The sequence below is a fragment of the Pinus tabuliformis genome, chromosome 6 (assembly GCF_031772625.1).
Source record: "Pinus tabuliformis cultivar Carrire ecotype Pingquan chromosome 6, CPIR1, whole genome shotgun sequence".
NCBI lineage: Eukaryota > Viridiplantae > Streptophyta > Pinopsida > Pinales > Pinaceae > Pinus > Pinus tabuliformis.
This window is the reverse complement of record NC_142292.1, coordinates 467851299-467873382: the sequence shown is the minus strand read 5'-3', so window position 1 is coordinate 467873382 and position 22084 is coordinate 467851299. Positions and strand designations below refer to the sequence as shown.

Sequence of the window (22084 nt, the reverse complement as noted above, 5' to 3'; positions counted from 1 at the left end):
CTCAGCTAGTCCTTCACTTCTCATCTGGCTTCAGTGTCAGAGTGACTTTCTCATGTATACAAGTTCATCATAATCAAATTATTCCACCTCATCTATATGCGATTATTGCATAAAAGAACATGCAACAATGAACTGAAATATATACCCTGCATGTCATGCTTTATCAACAAAGGGCCTCTGATTGCAACACGTTGGACATAATTGAGGCTCAACAACATCAAATTTTACGCTTGGAGGATGAGGTTGATTCTCTTTGAAGAATCATTATGGACCTTAAACTTTAGGGTGCCCAGCCGACCAACCCAGTAGGGGAAGCTTCTTGGGACATTAACCTTAATCACCCTGCAGATAGTTCTGACTAAGAAATTATGTAATGATTGGCTTCAAATGTTTATGGCTTTTGCTTCGATTTTTTCGTATATACTACTAATAATAAGGGTATCGACTCACTATGGGGATTTTGACGTAACTTGGGCAAAGGTAGATAGTTACAATTTGACATCCCAGATTTCCATGAATGAATTAACAATATAATTGTCTTGAATACTTGTCGTGATCGAGCATGGATTTAATACAAAGAATGCTCATCCCTGTTGAAAAAATAAAAGCAAAATTAAAAAAACAAAATATTTTTTAATATACATGTGCTTCTTTTATATATTAGTGAAATGTTATACTTTTACTATAATTATTTATGAAGATATAAATCTATATAATTTAAATGTGTATGGTATAAATAAAAAAATTAACACAGACATTAAAAAATAATAAATTTAAATTAAATATAAAAAATAAAATATTTTTAATATGAATATATTTCTTTTATATATTTAACTTTATATTTTATTGAAAAATTACACTTATACTATAACTAAACTATTTATATGCAAATTTATATAATTTAAATGTGTATGGTATAAATTAAAAATTAACATATACACTTAATCTATATAATTTAAATGTATATAGTATAAATGAAAAATTAACATTCATGTATATTCAAAAATAATAAATGGAATATATCTATATCTATATATATATATATATATATATATATATATATATATATATATATATATATATATATATATATATATAATTTAAATGTGTAAGGTATAAATTAAAAATTAACATATACACTTAATCTATATAATTTAAATGTATATAGTATAAATGAAAAATTAACATTCATGTATATTCAAAAATAATAAATGGAATATATATATATATATATATATATATCCTATTTGAGGAATATATGTAAACTATCGATGTTGTCAACAACTATCATGTCATTTGCAAAAATTGACTCTAGATAGAGAGGATTTCATTCCTTCCTCCCAACCACCTAACCCAAATTGAAACACATATATATAAAGCAAAACCTAAAGATTTAAACATTTTTTAATATACATATATTTTTTTCATATATATTTAACTTTTATATTTTATTGAAATATTACACTTCTATTGTTACTTTATAGATATTACACTATTATCACTGTTTATAAATCTATAAATTTATATATGTATGGTATAAATAAAAAAACAACACTCTTTATATGACAACAAAATTTAAATATTAAAATATTCTTTTAATTTACATTGATTTCTTTTATATTTAATCTTTATATTTTATTAAAGTATTACAATTCTATTATAACAGTTTATAAATATATAATTTTTAATTTTTTTATAATGAGTATAGAATAAATAAAAAAATATTATTAAAAAAACTATGGTAATTTTTTCATAACAAACTTGAAAATAATTTCAATAAAATTACCGACTAATAAAATTCACTTCAACTTTAATCAATTTATAGCTTTATGGAGCTCTTCAATTGTTCACAGAGCTCTTCAATTGTTGTTTTAATGTGAGGTAACATATTTGTCCAGACAAACAGGGGCAGGGGATAGCGGCAACTATCGGAAGTGTAACAGATGATATTCATGAGAGAAAACTTTGTTGGACCCATTGAATAGTAGTTAATCAGTACCAGCTACAAGTTCTTTCAAGAAGAGGATGCTCATTCAGGAAAAAAAATTGAGTGCCTGTCGATGCATCATGGATTTGACTTCTTTTCTGACATCTCCAATCACTTCATTTCTCATCTGCTTGGTGCTGGTTTTGGTGTTCTCATGGCTGTCCAGTAAGACTGAGAACCGGGTTATCTATTTCCCCAATAGAATTCTGAAGGGATTGGACAAGCCGACTGAATCTTGCAATCCTTTCACTTGGATTGTGGAAGCCTAGCAGGCTACTGAAGATGAAATCATCTCCATGGCTGGTCTTGATGCAATTGTTTATCTCCCATTCATCACCACTGGTACATCGATATATTCCACAATATATTTCAATGTTTGTCATTGTTATTGAACATTTAACTAATTCTATATTACTAGATAAATGCTACGGTAGATTAAAAAACCATTATTTTCTACGAATGAGGAGCATCCTTAAAATTAGAATTCTCCTACTAGATTCTAAGAATTGCTTTCTTTGCATTTTTTTAAACTAATCCTATTTAATTTTGTTTGGCCTACTGGACTCTGGATTGATGTTCATGGTGAATGGATGTTTTGTTAAGTTTATCTATTCATATCCACTGGGTATTTATTCAAAAAAAGTATATGGATATAAAGCATTGGAACTTAAGGATTAAGGAAACTCCAATAATCATAACTGTTAGAGCAGTTAATGCAAAGTTTGGACTTATGGGGACTAATGTTGTTGTTGATGGCTTGTTCGACAACAGCATTGAAGATCATGGTATTATTATCTGTGGGAGTTTGCCTATCTCTTATGCTCCCTCTGAGTATAACCGATATTAACTATAAACTATCGTCGGAGGAGTCAAAGAACAATCCGCTGCCAGTTATGATGAATTTGACATGCTTGCCATGGGCAATATTCAGGTACCAGGCAATCCTTTTCCCTTTAATGTTGTTTTCCATTTTCTTTTAATGTTGTTTTGACTTTCCAATTTTGTATTCCAATTACTAAGGCCTGGCTAAAAGTTGTGTCTTGCAGAATGGGAGCAACCGATTATGGGGATTTGCCATTGCAACGTACTGGGTATCGTTTGTGACATATTATGTTCTGTGGAAAACCTATAAGCATGTTCTTCAACTTAGAGTATGGGAGGAAGCTTCACTGGAGTCTAAACCAGAACAATTTGCAGTCCTCGTTTGAGATATTCCTCCTGTACCGGCTGGAATAACACGCAAAGAACAAGTGGACTCTTTCTTCATGAGGTTGTACCCAGAAACTTATGAAGGATCTATGATTGTCACTGACATAGCAGAGGTATTTGAAATTTCAGACAATCTTATCCTTCTCATTGATGTTCTTGCTAACAGTTTTCAGAGAGGTCAAAAATTATTTTCCTACTGTGTTGTGTATGGTTGAATGAAATAGACCAGTCAGGAAACCATGCAAACAGATTAAAGAATTAGGATAAAACCATTTAACCTTAACTCGTTGCAATGTCAAAATATTTCAAAGCCCAAATTCGGATACTTACTTTTGTACATTAGTGAAGGGGTCCACAAAATGTTCGGTCCCGTTCGACTCTGTTCAAGGGCCTGAATCATTCTTGGCCAAATAAACTCCACGGAGGCCCAAATATGTGGAGTCCCACCTTGTTCGGGGACCTTTGGCGGGGGCACGAATCTGTTAAGCGTGAAGCCAAATTCATGAATCACATGTAGGATTCTAGATCCTTCTACACCGCCATTAGTTTCTAGATCTCCAGGATTCTAGATCCTTCTTTTGCCTCTATAAATTTGTGATTTCTCTGGCTAGGGATTGCAAGCCAAGGCCCAAGCCTGTTATGTAATGTCCGACAATAGTTTATAGTTAATATCAGTTATACTCAGAGGGAGCAGAAGAGGTAGGAAAACTCCCTCAGATAATACCATGATCTTCAATGCTATTGTCGAACAAGCCATCAACAACAACCTTAGTCCCCATAAGCCTAAAATTTGAATTAACTGCTCTAACAGTTATGATTATTGGAGTTTCCTTAATCCTTAAGTTCCATTGCTTTATATCCATATACAGGCAGAGTCTAATTATAGTTTTTTTTAATAAATACCCAGGGGATATGAAAAGATAAACTTAACAAAACATTCTTTCACCATGAACATCAATCCAGAGTCCAGTAGGCCAAACAAAATTAAATAGGATTAGTTTAAAAAAATGCAAAGAAAGCAATTCTTAGAATCTAGTAGGAGAATTCTAATTTCAAGGATGCTCCTCATTTGTAGAAAATAATGGTTTGTAATTTACCGTAGCGTTTATATAGTAATATAGAATTAGTTAAATGTTCAATAACAATGACAAACATTGAAATATATTGTGGAATATATCGATGTACCAGTAGTGATGAATGTGAGATAAACAACTGCATGAAGACCAGCCATGGAGATGACTTCATCTTCAGTAGCCTGCCAGGCTTCCATAATCCAGGTGAAAGGATTGCGGATTCAGTCGGCTTGTCCAATTCCTTCAGAATTCTATTGGGGAAATAGATAACCCGGTTCTCAGGCTTACTGGACAGCGATGAGAACATCAAAACCAACACCAAGCAGATGAGAAATGAAGTGATCAAAGATGTCAGCAAAGAACTCAAATCCATGATGCATCCATAGTCACTCAATTTGTTTTCTTGAATGAGCTTCCTCTTCTTGAAAGAACTTGCAGCTGGTACTGATTAACTGCTATTCAATGGGTCCAACAAAGTTTTATCTCATGAATATCATTTGTTACATTTCCCTTCTTATCATGACATTAGAGGCCGGATTCTTCAAAATGAAAAGCTTGACTGCACCAAAATTTTGGAGGATTTTAGGGAATCATGGGCACAAACGGGATGCACTGTGATGTCAAATGGTTGGATTGACCAAAAGGGGAGAACCCTTATAAACTTCTTGGTTAGTTGTCCCAAGGGGACTATGTTTATCAAATCTGTTGATGCATCTGCACAAATCAAAGATGCAAGAACCTTATGTGATTTGTTGGATGTGTTTATTTTGGAGGTGGGTGCAGAAAATGTTGTCCAAGTCATAACGGACAATGCTACAAATTATGTTGTTGCTGGCAGGATGCTTATGGACAGGCATCCTACTTTATTTTGGATACCTTGTGCTGCACACTGTATTGATTTGATGTTGGAGGACAAGGGAAAATTTCCTTTGTCAAAGATATTGCTGAGTCATCCAAAAGCATTACAAACTTTATATATAATCATACATCTGTGCTTAGCTTGATGAGAAAATTCACCAACAACAAAGAGTTGGTGCACCCCGCCATTACATAGTTTGCCACCAGTTTCATATCTCTTCAATCCCTCTTGAATTCTATGTGGGATGTGAAGAGAATGTTTCTTTCAGAGGAGTGGCGTGGTTTGAAAATGAGCCATAAACCAGAGGGAGAGGCCATATGCATACTAGTTTCATACCAGGAAGACTTTTGGGCGGGAGCGCAGGAGGTGTGCGTTGTTACTGAACCTTTGGTAAAGGTTCTTCGATTAGTTAATGGTGAGAAGCCCACAATGGGCTATTTGTATGAGGCCATGGATAGGGCGAAAGAATCCATTCGGGCCTACTATGATGATAAGGGAGAAGAGGGGTTTCAGATACAACTCCTCCTATGGGGAGTGATTGATGAATGATGGAACAACACACTCCATCGTCCCATTTATGTTGCAGGGATCTACCTGAACCCCACATTTTCTTACACATGTGGGTTCGTATTTGATGCTAAGATCATGGATGGATTCTTAACCTGTGTCCAGAGGATGGTGCAATCTCCAACAGAATGTACAGAAATCTCTAAATAAATTGAGACATATAGGATGGCAGGTGGCACATTTGGCTTTGACATGGCTGTGACTGATAGGACGATTAAAATGCTAGGTATTTTTTAGTTTGTTTCAAATTTCATTGTCTCTTCAAATTCCATTTTTTTCTTATGTTTATTTAAAATTTTATTTCTAATTTTGTTGTAGATGCATGGTGGAGAATGTATGGTGCCAGGGTAACCCTTCTGCAAAAGCTTTCCATTCGAACCCTCAACCAAACATGTAGCTCCTCAAGATGTGAGCGCAACTGGAGTGTATTTGAAAAAATACACAACAAGAAGCGCAACAGGTTAACACTTAAAAATTTAAAATATTGCAAATTTCCAAATAATTTTTTGAATTCATTAAACAATATTTTTTTGTAATTATTATTTCATGATCTTTGTACAATTTGGAGTCTCAGCGGCTTAATAACATGGTCTACGTCTACTACAATCTTTGATTGTGGGTGAGTCAACTTGAGAGGACACCTGATATGGAGGCCATCTCATTAGATGGGATTGACACCACTACTGTATGGAGGGTTGAGGCCGAGAGGCCTCTCATGGAGTCTGCTGATGATTGGTTAGTGCAGGATGTAGTGGAGGGGGAGGAGGAGGAGGAGGAGGAGTTGGAGCAATAGGAGGAGGAGGTGACACCACCTGCCTGGGCTACCCCTGCCACCAGTAGAGGACGTGGTCTACCTCCTATAGCTCCTACTCCTAGTTCTTCAACTTCTAGAGCACAACAGACTCCACTGCCAACTCCACCAGCACTAGCATCTACATCTAGAGGGAAAGGGAAAGCTATGGCATTTTCTCGCAAGAGGGGCAGAGGAAATCAATAGTATTAGACTTTAGTTATTTTGTTCATTTCATTGTATATGACATTATGACTCATGAGATACATTATTATATTTTTTGTTGATATTTTGAGGCTGAGTTGGGACTCAGGAGTCAAGACTTACTATTCAAGACATGATTCACTGTTATGTGTGATGTAGCACTAGAAATGATATTAAACATCTTATATATTAGTTCTTTTATCATATTTATGTGTCAATGTATTTATTTTATGTTGTAGATGGTTTAGATATTAAAAAAATTGAAAAAAAATGAATATTTTTGTATGTTACGATTTTTTCCCGATTATTGCTGATTTTTACGATTTTTTCCCCATGCCAAAATTATCCCGATAACGATTAGTGCAAAATTGCGTCTAAGTCTTTGAGTATAAATCTACTGTGTGTTATGAATTCTCTGATCTAACAACTGGTATCGAAGCTAGGTTCGAATATCTACTGTGCAAGCCGCTTAGTGCCATCGCCTTACTCTGGCTGCGTTTGTTAAAATGTTGGTTGTTACCTCTGGAGCTGTTGAAGGAGGAAATAGCTTAGGAACACTGGAACTAAAAGATAGTTGCTGCAAGAAAAACAAAGTCGTGGACCTATGTTGAAACGTGTTGGTGGAGTTTGAAACGTGGAGATCCGTGGAGATTGGAGTTGAAACATGGTGTTCGTAAGTTTTTTTTTACATCAAGCTTGCACGTATACGTCAAGTTTTTTCTCAAACCAACATATGTATGTGTGAAATGTGAAAAGGTTAAAACATTATATATGTTTTTTAAATTTATTATGAAACATATATAATTATATGTTGGAATTTTGAAAAGTATATTTTAAAAGGAGAAAGAATTTTGAAAAGGGTATTTTAAAAGGAGGAAGGTCATTATTACTAAATTTTAAAGAGTAATAATTAAAGTTTTATTTTTAAGTGGAGTTTTTGTGTTTTGGGGCGTGAATTTGATTGAAAATGAAGACAGCGGTTATAGATATGGAGAAGTTGAGTGGGCCTAATTTTTCCCTATGGAATTCACAGATGGAGGATATACTAATTTTAAAAGATTAGTATTTGCCGATTGAGGGCACAACAAAGAAACCTTCATCAATGAAAAATGAAGAGTGGAATAAGCTAGATAGAAAGGTGATTGCGACAATCTGCCAATATTTAGCAAAGAATGTTTATTTCAATGTGTCCGGAGAAAAGACAACAGAAGGATTATGGAAGAAGCTCCATGATCTATATGAGAAGAACACGACATCAAACAAAGTGTTCTTGATGAAGAAGCTTTATAATCTCAAAATGAAGGAGGGTGCTTCAGTTACTGAGCACTTGAATGCATTTAATATTATTACTAATCAACTTGCCTTTGTTAAAATCATTTTAGATGATGAAATTAAAGCCATTTTGCTAATGTGTTCTATGTTAGATAGTTGGGAAAATTTAATTGTAGCTATGAGCACTTCAACAACTATAGGGGCCCTGAAGTTTGATGATGTCAGCAGTAGTTTAATGAATGAGGAGCTGTGACGCAAGTCAAATGTGGAAAACCAGGGAGGAGAGGCTCTAGCTCTAGTTGATCGTGGTAGGAGAATGGATCAAGGTTGGCAAGGGCGATAAAGATCGAGAGGCCGCTCAAAATCAAGGAGAGGCAAGATTATCTTCTTTCATTGTGGCAAACCCGGGCACATGAAGAAAGAATGTCGATTCTAGAAGAAAGGACAAAAGGATCAGAGACCGTCCAGTACAAATCACAAGTCATCCAGCACAAATGAAGGTGAGACTACTGCTGTAGCCACAGATGGTGATGTGTTGTTCACTGTTTCAGTAGAGGATGCATGTGTTTATACATCTAGCAGTAGCTTTGATTGGATCCTTGACTCAGGGGCATCTCACCATGTAACCCCATGCAAAGATAGTTTTGTTTCATATAATCCTGGTGATTATCGTAGAGTGCATTTGGGGAATAATTATTTTTGCAGTATTGTTGGAGTGGGAGATGTTCAGATCAAGATGAAAGATGGACAAGATATTTTGTTGAAACAGGTCAAACATTTACCAAAAATGTGCATGAGTTTAGTCTCTATGGGATGACTGGATGATGAAGGCTATTCCACAAGCTTTAGAAAAGGAGGCTGGAAAATTAGCAAAGGAGCATTGGTCATGGCCAAAGGACTCGAGATAGGAACATTATACACATTGAAGACATTGATAGGAAAGTCAGATTTGGCTGCTATCACGAAAGAAGGAAATTCAGCAAATCTGTGGCATAAGCATTTAGGTCACATGAGCGAGAAGGGCTTAAAAATCCTTGTTGGTAAAAATTTATTGCCAGGTTTGAAATCCTACAATCTTGATCTTTGTGAGCATTGTATATATGGTAGATAAAGAACGGTTTAATTCCTTAGAGGTGGCCATGACAGAAAGAAAAATGTGTTAGAACTGGTACACTCAGATGTGCTTGGGCCTGTTAACATCAAATCATTAGGAGGAGCATCATATTTTGTAACATTTATAGATGATGCATCCAGGAAGGTTTGGGCATATCCTATGAAAAGCAAAAGTGAAGTGTTTGAAATATTTCAAAAATTCCATGTCATTGTTGAAAGAGAGACTAACAGATTGTTGAAGTGTTTAAGAACAGATAATGGTGGAGAATATTGCTCAAATGCATTTAAGGAATATTGTAACAGGTTTGGCATAAAGCATGAGAATACTGTGCCTGGTACTCCTCAACAAAATGGTGTTGTAGAAAAGATGAATCGCACCATTATGGAAAAGGTGCAAAGTATGTTGTCCAATTCTGGTTTGGAGAAGAATTTTTGGGCTGAAGCAATCATGACCGCTCGCTACCTCATAAATAGATCTCCAACTACAGCCTTGGATGGCGGTATCCCTAAAAAAGTTTGGACTAGTAAGAATTTGAATTATTCTCACTTGAAAATCTTTGGATGTGAAGCATTTGTACATATTCCCAAAGAAAATAGAACTAAGCTAGATGATAAATCTATGAAATGCATTTTTTTGGGATATGCGGATGAAGATTTTGGTTATCGTCTATGGGATCCAGTCAAATATAAAATTATTAGAAGTAGGGATGTTATATTTAATGAGTCAGAAATGTTCAAGAGGACTATAGGTGAGTTGGAGGTCAAGAAGGTTATTGACAAGTTTGAAGAGCAGTAGGAAAACATACCACCAATACAAGAAAATGAACAACAAATTTAGGAGCATGAAGAACAACAAGTGGAAAATGATGAACAACAAGAAGAAGGAATCTTGCAGGAACCTTTACAGGAGATTCAACCTGATAATGCACCACCATAGTTGGTTCGCAGATCTTCTAGGCCTGATAAGCCTTCACAAAGGTATCTTCCTTCAAACTATATTTTGTTGATTGTTGAAGGTGAGCCTAATTGTTTTCAAGAAGCCTGTAAAGTTGAGCACATGAAGAATGGAAGAAGAAATGAACTCTTTGTTGGAAAATAAAACTTGGGAGTTGGTAAACCTCCCAAAAGGAAGAAAGGCTCTACAAAACAAATGGGTTTACAGGATTAAGCATGAAGGTGACGAAAAGAAGGAGAGGTATAAAGCAAGGCTAATGGTGAAAGGTTTTGCCCAAAAAGAAGGTATTGACTTCACTGAAATTTTCTCAATTGTTGTTAAAATGTCATCCATTAGAGTCATTCTTGGTCTGGTTGTTGCTTTAGACCTAGAATGTGAACAATTAGATGTAAAAATTGCATTCCTTCATGGTGAATTGGAGAAAGAAATTTATATGGAGCAGCTAGAAGGCTTCATAGAAAAAGGAAAAGAAGACCTTGTTTGTAGGTTGAAGAAGTCTTTATGGGTTGAAACAAGCACCTCGATAATGGTACGAGAAATTCGATTCATTCATGTTGGAACATGGTTTTCAAAGGTTGGAAGCTGACCATTATGTCTATATCAAGAGGTATGATTAAGGAAAGTATATCATATTATTTTTATATGTGGATGACATGTTGATTGTTGGACATGATAATAATAAGATCAATAGGTTGAAGAAAGATTTGGGTAGCAAATTTGTGATGAAGGATTTGGGACCAACACAACAAATATTAGGCATGCGGATTATGCGTGACAGGAAAAACAAAAGGTTGTGGCTGTCACAAGAAAAATATATCAAGAAGGTGTTTGACAGGTTTAATATGAAGGATGCCAAGCCAGTTGGTACACCCCTTGCAACGCACTTCAAGCTGAGTACTGAATTATGTCCCAGTGATGACAAGGAGAAGGAAGAGATGAGCAGGATTCCTTATGCTTCAGTAGTTGGAAGCTTGATGTATGCCATGGTATGCACATGAGCAGACATTGCATATTCAGTGGTAGTAGTGAGTAGGTTCCTTGCCAATACAGGCAAACAACATTGGAAAGTAGTAAAATGGATTTTGAGGTATCTCAAAGGCACTAGTCATTATTGTTTATGTTTTGGTCATAATAAGACTATGCTTGAAGGATTTACAGATGCAGATATGGCTGGAGATATGGACACCAGAAAGTCCACTATAGGTTATTTGTATACATTTGCAAGTGCAACAGTATCTTGGGTGTCAAGGCTACAAAGAATAGTAGCCCTCTCTACAACAGAAGCAAAGTACATTACTACAACAGAATCTTGTAAAGAGATGTTGTGGATGCAACGATTCCTAGGAGAGATAGGAATAAAGAAGGACAAGTATGTGTTATATTTTGATAGTCAAAGTGCCATTCACTTGGCAAAAAGCCCAGCATTTTATTCAAAAACCAAGCACATTGACTTAAGGTACCATTGGATCCAACATGTGTTGGAGGAAGAATAGTTATCCTTGGAAAAGATCCATACAGATAGGAACCCTGCTAATATGCTCATTAAGATTCTACCATGAAATAAACATGAGTTATGTAGAGGCATGGTAGGAATCGGTGTGACTTGATGACTCTTATTTGGCTTCAAGTAGGAGAATGTTAAGTGTGAAGCCAAATTCATGAATCACATGCATGATTCTAGATCCTTCTACACCGCCACTAGTTTCTAGATCTCCGTGATTCTAGATCCCTCTACACCATCATTAGTTTCTAGATCTCCAGGATTCTAGATCCTTCTTCTACCTCTATAAATTTGTAATTTCTTTGGCCAGGGATTGCAAGCCAAGGCCCAAGCCTGTTATGTAATGCTAAGTGATTTCTGTTCTCCAGTGATTGTTTTATTTATTCCATTGTTACAGATTGAGAAATCTTGTTGTTTCTCCATTTGTCTGCCTCTGAAATTATTCTTTGTTATTGTCGTCTAAGTCTCTGAGTATAAATCTGTTGCGTGTTATGAATGCTCTGATATAACAAAATCCTGAACTGGTTCGTGGTTCTTTTCATGGTTCTGGTCTGGCCTGGTTTAATTCGAATGACAATGGGCTTGATAGTGCTATCGATTACGGAACAAAGCCTACGACGGCCCCTTCCTTTGGCTCCCAATGGCCTTAGATCGCCCTAGGGCTCAATCTCATGGTTACTTGAGGATTGACAGCTCGCGATTTCCAACTTAGTTATGGAAATGTTATACCAAGATCCATGCTCGTGCTCTTGAACAACGACATCATTACTCCTCAATATCGTGAGTTCAATCACTACGCTTGACCCAATCTTGATCACTCCCAATCGTAGGCTTTGACCAGGTCCATCCTCGCCTCTGGTCCTCCACTCGATGCCTCCCAGCCTCAATCTCCCTGACTTGCGGCCTTAATCTCCCGGACTTGCAACCTTGTCAGAGGACTAACTCCCGATTTCTATTGGGTGGATTCGACACTCGATGATTATATACTCTCATATATATATATATACACTCACTCACTAACTAACAGAAACACGTTCACTATGCCTGGAGTATGCTTTAAAACGATTTTTATTGGGCTAAAAACTTGTTTTCATTACTCAAGGAAATAGGTTAACCGCTTAAGAATTTGAAAATTTGGTAGGAGTGAAAGCTTGATTTTCACTGATCACTGTGAGTTATTTCAAGTGGGATTTAAGAAAACAGGTCAACAGCCTAAGACTCTGAGGAATCTGGTATGAGTGAAAGTTTGCCTCTTTAGTGACCACTGTGGGTTATTTCAGGTGGCCTGATTTTCCTTGAATAGCAGCGATGAGTCAAAGTAGCGTTCGAAAATTGCAACCAGAGATAACTGTACTCACTGCTAATTTGATAACTAAATTATAAGAATTTTTCCCACCATATAAAAACACAAACACTTTCACTTCAAACCAAGGATTCATACTCTGACAAAAAATTTAGCACAGAGAGGATATTCACATTCTTCCCCGCGGCTCAGATAAAGGGCTTGGTAATTTACTATCACACAGTACAGACCGTATGTGCAATTAGAAGAGACACCCAAACAAGCGATAATACCATATAGACAGAGACATTAAATCATGGAGGATAACTGGGAAAAGGTCCGTCTGTGTTATAAATCAGAACAAGAATATTTACAGAGAATTTTATGGGCCCTCGGCCCGAGCTCTGCAGAAGTTCACGAGCTCCTCGGATTTCACCTGTCAGACTCTCGAGCTCTAAGTCGTTTCTCTTCTCTCGACCCCCTCTCTAACCATTTTTTCCTAACTGTACATGATATTTATCAAACATAAAATTATCCTAACAGAGCTAACAAATGGGAAATCTGTCCAACTCAAAACTGCCCAACATCTCATGTTAACACTTGGCATTTTTACAAAGGTCCATTTGGCCACAAAGCACCAGGAACATTCTAACAAATGGGAAATCTATCCAACTCAATACTGCCCAACATCTCATGTTGACACTTGGCATTGTTACAAAGGTCCATTTGGCCACAAAGCATCAAGAACATTCTAACAACCCAACAGTTCAGATTCCCTAGAATCTGGACACATGTAATTACATAGAAAACCCTTATTCCTAATTTGTATTTTATACAAAATTTACATTAAGCAAATTCTGTGACCCTTCCTTTGGGTGAAGGGAAAATATATTGGCCAAGGGTTGATGCTCCTGCATCACTCAGCTAGGCTTTGGATCTATTGATTCATATTAAAGTTCAATTCAACCAACTGAACTCTGGATTTAAGATATGTGGTTAAACCCTAGCCAAAACTCAATGACTCATTTTTTATTACAATTTAGTTTCGGCTTTGTCCCAATTTCTTCATCATCATGGACGATGAATCTGGCAAGTCTAATCAATGGATATGAACACCTTTCAAAGATAATTACTGCCGTATTCCTTGAGACAAAAATCTTGGTTGATGAGTTCCTCAAAATCATGTCTCATCACCAATCCATATTCCATTTGAACTTTTTACCTAATGCCTTGCGTTGCCTTGTTGGTAGCTTAAATGGAAGTCTTATGTGTTCAATCAACCAAGCACTCTAAGATGGATGGGATTATGTGATTTTGCTTTAAATTGGCCTTCTGAGATGGATGGCATTATGGGATTTTGCTTTAAATTGACCTTTTTTATGGTCTTGAACAGGTTGATAGGGTGTGGACAGAACTAAAAGGCTACAGAAAGAATCTAGCTCGCGCTTGAACTATATTTGAAAACTCTAAGACAGTGAACAAATCGATGGGGACACGACCATTGCACAGGACAGGAACTTTGGGATTGGTGGGAAAAAAGGTTGACTCTATAAATTTCTACAATATGAAAATTGAGGATTTATCACTCAAGCTGGAAATGGAACAGAAGATTACACTAACAGAGAAGCAGGTAGCAACAACCTTCATAATTTTTAACAGTAGCGCTGCTACAGCACAGGTTGTGCACTCATAATTTGTAGATATATGGGCTGCAATGCCTACTTTCGAGCCTCGCCAAGTAGTGTGGAAAAATCTTTCCATTCCCTTCTACTAGAGGATGATTCGACAGATCATTGTAAAAGTTATTGTGTTTCTAGCTGTTGTCTTCTACATGATTCCGATCACCTTTATCTCTGCATTTACAACCCTTGATAATCTAAAGAAGTTATTTTCGTTTCTGAAGGCTATTGTGGGTAAAAAATAAATTGAAGGCACCATTGAAGCTTACTTGCCTCAGCTTGCTTTGATTCTCTTTTTGTATTTCTTGCCTACAATTCTCATGATCCTTTCCAAGGCTAAAGGGATTCCTTTAGAAAACCATGCTGTGAGCGCTTCGTCTGCAAAGTATTTTTATGTTATAATGTTCAATGTCTTCTTGGGAGTTACAATAGGTGGCACCTCGTTCGAGACCCTTAAGCAGGTTGAAAAACAACTCAGCTCAATTGTGACGTTGCTTGGCAATTCTATTCCTCCCAATGCTACCTTCTTCATCGGTTTTATTGCTCGCAGGTAAGTTGGCTTTCTCTTCTCTTGATTTCAATTTCCTGAAACTATTCTCTAGTTCTTAGTCTCTGAAATAAGTTGTTGTTGGTTTCTTATAAGTCCTTGTTGGTTTCTTATTGGTGAGATGGGTTTTCATCTTCTCGTCTCAATGTCTCATGGCGGATTGTCTTTCTAAACAGGTTTTTTGTAGGTTTAGGACTTGAACTTTCTTGCTTGGTGCCGCTAGTGATATATCGTGTCAAGAAGAGATATATTTGTAAGACTGAAGCAGATCTACAAGAGGCATGGGTTCCTCCTAGTCTTGCTTATGCCACCAATGTTCCAAATGATATATTTATCATCACCATTGCTCTTTGTTACTCTATTATTGCTCCCATGATCCTTCCTTTCGCTATATGTATTTTTCTGTGGGATGGTTTGTGTATTGGAATTAGGTGACCCTTTTTTTCTATAAACCTTGTTTGTTTATAACAAATGGAAATTGATGCATCAAGATCCATATGAAAGAGACATGTGATAAAGAAGAGAAACTAAGGGATTGAGAGAAGCACATACGCGATGCTGTAAAAAAATAAAAGGTAATTTTGAGGTGTTTTGCAAGCTGACAAGCACCTTTTTTGTGTGTGCAGGAACTGAACGTGTATGTTCCATCTTATGAGAGTAATGGGTTTATGTGGCCTCATATCCACACTAGGATTCTGGCAGCTTTGCTTCTATCTCAGATTACCATGTTTGGGTACTTTTCAATTAAGAAGTTCTATTACTCACCCTTGCTCCTCCCATTGCCCATTGTATCTCTAGCATTTGGCTATGTTTGTAGAAAATGATTTTACGCCTCCTCTTATCACTTCCATGGAGGTGGCTTGCACAGATGTTAAGAAAGTTCCAAGCTTGTCATCAGTTGTGAAGGCATATACCCCTCCGTGCCTACTCGAGGATATATTTGGTGATGAGGTCGAGCTTTCTGTTGTAACATAGCTCAATATGAGGAATGGGGGAGCCTAGACACGCATGTTTTCTGTTCATATTCTAAGTCCTCTACATCTAGTTCATTCTATTTTTGTATATTGCATGTGAATATGATATTGAATGATTGTTAGCTATTTTCAAGTCTTTGGTAGGATTAACACCAATATTATGAAACCAGCTCAAAAAAAGATAGAAAAGATAGATCAACGCCTTAGAAATAAGCCTCTTCGAGGGGGCAACCTCCTTTACATTACACAAATGAACAATTCTTCGATGATACAAATGACAAGACCTCTTTTCTATATATAGGAGTCTAAGGAGTCATAATATAATCAGAGCTGACATAACAATAATAATGTAAGGGCACAATAATAACAATATGGGGACTACATGGGTACAACAATATAATAAGGGGGTTGTACTAATAACAATAAGGGGTTACACTAGTAGTATAGGGGCCTAACATGCCCCTCTCCTTCAAAAAGTGTTGTCCTCAATGCTTGAGTAGTTCTTGATGCTTCTGTATAAAATTCTTGTCCTTCCATGTGAAATATTCAACAAGTAAGTTCTTCCACTTGATGAGATGCTTTGAAATTGATCGATTTCGTAGCTGTTGACTTCTCGGTTCTGTAAATGCTTCAGGTTCCAATATGCTTTTTCCTTCCTTGTCAAGTTCTGGCAATATTGTTGGAACTGGGATATTCAGAAACTTTTGAATGAGTTCCCACCCTGCTTCGCCATTCTTCCATTCATACCTTCCTTTGTTTATCAAATTTGGTTGGATAATTGTACCAACCTCTACCATTTCTGCAACCATATGTTCAATTTCACTCCTTTGGGCATATGGATATCTATAAGGCTTGACGTTTGGAGGAACACATCCTAGAATAAAATGAATAGCATGATCATGATCATGAATATGTGGGAGACCTTTGGGAGTCTCAAATACCTTGGAATGATTGTTTAAGACTTTTTGGAGATATGGAGAAGTACATGATTTGGATGCGTGAACAGTTAGCGAACATAATTGTGCAATTACACCTTGTTGTTCTTTCTTTAGAAGCTTTGTCATTTCATCAGAGTTGATTATCTTTCCTGGTTTCCCTGTGATACCCCTTAATTCAACTTCCTTTCGTTCTGAAGAAAATTTCATAAAACGTTCTTGAAAATTAAAAGCTATTATACCCAAGGATTATTCAACTTCCTTTCATTCTGAAGAAAATTTCATAAAACGTTCTTGAAAATTAAAAGCTATTGTACCCAAGGATTGTAGCCATTGGACTCCTAGTACAACATCAGCACCACCCATTGGAACGGAAAACATTGGGCTATTCAATACATATTCTCCCATGGATAGCTTGATATTATGGCACTTTCCAGAGCAATTTATGGTTCCTCCACTTACAACCGTCACTTGACACTCTGGTGCTGGATCTAGGAAGCAATTCAAGTCCTTGGCTATATTACAATTAATAAAATTATGGGTACTACCCGAATCAATCAACACTATTACCTCTTTCTTCTTGATATGTCCTTCTATATTTACAGTTTGAGAAGTGGTAATTCCGACGAATGTATTACAAGATATGGTCAGATTCATTTCTTCTTTCTCTGGGGTTGGTTCCTGGTGAGTATCCTTTTCTTTTGATGTTTCTTGATACTTTTATTCCTGATATTTCACTGTTTGAACCTTCTTCTTCTTGATATGTCCTTCTATCTTGAGAGTTTAGGGAGTGGTAATTTCTTCCAATGCTTTACAAGATATGGTCGGATTCATTTCTTGATGCTCGATGTGATCTTTCACTTCTTGAACATTTTTCTTCTTGATATGTCCTTCTATCTTGATAGTTTAAGGAGTGGTAATTTTGGCCAATGCATTACAAGATATGGTTGGATTCATTTCTTCTTTCTCGATGTGATATTTCACTTCTTGAACATTTTTCTTCTTGATATGTCCTTCTATCTTGGTAGTTTGAGGAGTGGTAATTCTTGCCAATCCTTTACAAGATATGGTCGAATTCATTTCTTCTTTCTCTAGGGTTGGGTCCTGGCATATATCCTCTTCTTTTGATGTTTCTTGATCCTTTTCTTCCTCCTCCTCATACTCTATGTAAGATAATTTCTTCTCAGCACACTTATGACCTTTAGTGCATTTTCTATCACAATTGTAACAAAGCCCTTTTTCTCTTTTTTCTTCCAATTGTTGTGGTGTTGCTCTAAAGAAGGTGTTGCTCTTTGTATTCTCATAATGTGCTATAATTTCCTCTGTGAAAATTGACCATGTAACAAGTTGTTTACGAGAACAAAGCCCTTTATACCATAAAAATTGATCTTGTTCTAAGTATGAAGATGCAATACATACCTTTTGTAATAGTGGTACACCATGTAGATCAAAATATTTCTCCATCTGTAGTATCCAATTTACTGGATCCTTGCCATCGAACTTCCTCATCTCGCTTTTTCTTGATTTTAGGAACTCGATCTTGAAACAACTATAACTCTGTACTTTCGGATCTTTAAGTTTTGAAATTGTGACCTGTAGCAGCCCTCTGTGTCCTCTTTCCAATGCCACCAGTTTGATGGAATTTAGATTCTCCAAGAAAGAGTTATGCACAATCTCCCAAGCTGACTTGATTATATACCTTTTCAGAAGAGTGAACTTGTATGAAGTACCACGTGTCACTGTTTTGACCTTAGGATCTAAACAATATACACAGGAAACTAAAGTCCGTGCTCTTTCTGCATCTTCTTACAAAATTTCAATTTGATGCTCAAAACAAAAGTTATGACTATTTTCCCCAGGTCACCTGTTTGGAATGTAATTCGGGAGTCTGCAAAAAGGCAAACTTCCTTAGATCATATCTCCACAAATATAGCATGAAAAGCTCTAAAATTCAGACCCAAGGTTCAAAACAATTTCAACCCAAATGGGTTTTGTTTTTAGCATCTGAAACGGTGCAGAAAAACAGTTATAGCGAAAATTCCACGATGACCTGTTTGGAGCAGCGAAACCCTAGAATCCAAAGCTCTGATACCAAATGTTATGAAACCAGCTCACAAAAAGATAGAAAAGATAGATCAACGCCTTAGAAATAATCCTCTTCGAGGGGGCAACCTCCTTTACATTACACAAATGAAAAATTCTTCGATGATACAAATGACAAGACCTCCTTTCTATATATAGGAGTCTAAGGGGTCATAATATAATCAGAGCCGACATAACAATAATAATGTAAGGGCACAATAATAACAATAATGGGCTTCTATGGGGCACAATAATAACAATATGGGGACTACATGGGTACAACAATATAATAAGGGGGTTTTACTAATAACAATAAGGGGTTACACTAGTAGTATAGGGACCTAACAGATTATCTTGTTTGGGTACTTTTCAATTAAGAAGTTCTATTACTCACCCTTGCTCCTCCCACTGCCCATTGTATCTCTAGCATTTGGTTATGTTTGTAGAAAAAGCTTTTATGCCTCCTTTCTTATCACTTCCATGGAGGTGGCTTCCACAGATGTTAAGAAAGTTCCAAGCTTGTCATCAGTTGTGAAGGCATATATCCCTCCGTGCCTATTGGAGGATATATTTGGTGATGAGGTCGAGCTTTCTGTTGTAACATATCTTAATAGGATGAATGGGGGAGCCTAGACACGCATGTTTTCTATTCATCTTCTAAGTCCTCTGCGTTTGGTTCATTCTATTTTTGTATATTGCATGTGAATATGATATTGAATGATTGTTAGCTATTTTCAAGTCTTTGGTAGGATTAACACCAAACATCTGTTTGTGGTTTTTGGCTAAGCTTGAAAGGAACCATTTTATTTTAAGAAGTGTATATTTATGTCCTTTTTTCTGCAATGCCTCTTCAGATTAACTTGAAATTGTTCTGCTGTGAGTTTGCTTCATCAGCTTGAGGCGATGCTTATTCCTTGTTCATGGAAATAAGGTCGAATATTCTTATGTGCTGATTGTGGAATTCAAAATATGCAGCATTCTTCATAATGTTGGACAATATTCAAGCTAATATTAGGCCAAGGCTTTCTTAGGGCTGTTTTCCTGAGTCAAAAAGATGTAAAGGAAATTAATGTGAAATACATTCTGCAGAAATTACTGAAAAGGATGACCAAGTATTTTAAGATGCTGCCAAACATACTAATGGTTGATCACACATCTCTAAACGCAACAGATTTATTTAATATAATACTATGCAAAGACAAATAAATTAGTTCTATACTTGGTTTAATTTATGTATGAACATTTTCATACATAAATGAGCACCGCTAACCATAGAAAGTAAAATATTTGAATTCTCAAGCATTTGGAATAGTGCACAGATCTTTGCAAAATAATCCTCATAATAAGAATTTGATGATAGCTTCTATGTCACTATAAGCTTATTTAAGGACATGTAAATTTATATTGGAAACGGGTGGAGGTTTAGAGTCCGTATTAATTGATTTAAAAAATCCAGGGAGGTCATCAACTCTTTGAAGCTTAGGAATCAGACTTAATTTTAAAGATAAAATATTAAATTCAATAATATAATTTCATAAATATTTATTTACTTTGCAACCTTTGTGATGTGAAAATATCTAGTCATTCAAACTTGTAGAAAGTCCCTAGCAAATTAGATTTTCATTTTGACTCTCCTCTTTCCAGGGAAGAGGGAGCAGGTTAGCAGTGCAGTCTTTGTTTTAGGAGTTTGTTATTTAGGAAACCTGGTTTCTGGATAGGAGGTAGGGAATGTAATGGAGCAGGTTATCAAGGCAATCTTGTTTTAGAAGGTTGTTATTTTAAGAAAACTGGTTGTTTTAGAAGGTTGTTATTTTAAGAAAACTAGTTTTTGGATAGGGGAAGGGAATTTAGTGGTCTTTGGATTTTTGGTCATAATGTTATTCTAGTATGTTTTAGAAGGTTGTTATTTTAAGAAAACTGGTTTTTGGACAGGGGAAGGGAATGTAGTGGCCTTTGGATTTTTGGTCACAATGATATTCTAATATTGATATTGGGTGACATTGTTGCTCGGGTATTGATAATCTTTGAAGAAGGTTTTGATAAGAGTGAATGCATCTTCATTTACTAACGTTAAGAGATAGAAGATAGAAGAATAAGCTTTGGAAAAAAATTATAAGAATGATGAGTTTTGTTTAAAAATGGTTATATTTATTTTGGAAATTAATGGAAAGTTACCTAATTATGTTTATATTCAAAAATTGATTAGGCAACACTATCTTTTTGTTGCAACCCTCTTTGTCTTATTTATTGAAGCTCCACCTTATGTATTGAGGGATCTTTCTTTAGCTGCCCCTCCAAAAGGTTTATTGTAACTTAATTAGTAGGGGCTCCTATCCCATATTTTAGGTGATTGATCAAGTATATAGATGAATTCCCCTAGTATTTGTAGTGTCATTGAAGTAGATGTGAATTTGTTTAATTAAGAAAATTGCCATAGAACACACTAAATGGGATTATAGAATTTTGTCTCTAATACAAATATTTCAATTGTATCAAAATTCCTCTTGTCTATTGTGTTTCTTGTTATACAAAAAATATGATTTTGGGTACCATTTATTAAGTTGGAAAGCTAACCCAAGGAGGGAATTTCACTAGTGAGGTTGAATGCAAAAGCATTGTGTAATGACCACTTTGTAGAGGAGTCCTTCACAAAAAAAGAAGGCAATGAGATTTTCAAATATGCTTTGAAATGCCTAAAAAGATTTTGTACCTTGATCCCCAACTAAATGTGCCAAAACTTTGTGTTGCAAAGAATGGATTAAAGAGTTTCTAGATTATTTAGAGAATGTACGTTACTTGTGGCTTTTAGGCATATCTTTAAATTTTTGGGCACCCCTTTTGCCTTGAAAAAAGAGCTATCATTATTAACATGAGAATTTGACCTGCTTTTATCAAGTATTCCTAACCTCATAATACAAGTTTCCATGGAATATCCTATTTTGTCCTTACATAACTTTCAAAATATTCATCTTATTCCTTGATTTTATTTTGTAAGTGAAACCTTTCCTTAGTGTTGCATGTAGAGGTTGATAAGTGCATCCTTACGTTCTAAAGT

At 35.9% G+C, this 22084-nt stretch overlaps 1 pseudogene; it reads left to right on the top strand.

Moving 5' to 3' along the window:
- Positions 1 to 2067: 2067 nt before the first annotated feature.
- LOC149259349 (CSC1-like protein ERD4) lies at positions 2068 to 16029 on the top strand (annotated as a pseudogene).
- Positions 16030 to 22084: the final 6055 nt, after the last annotated feature.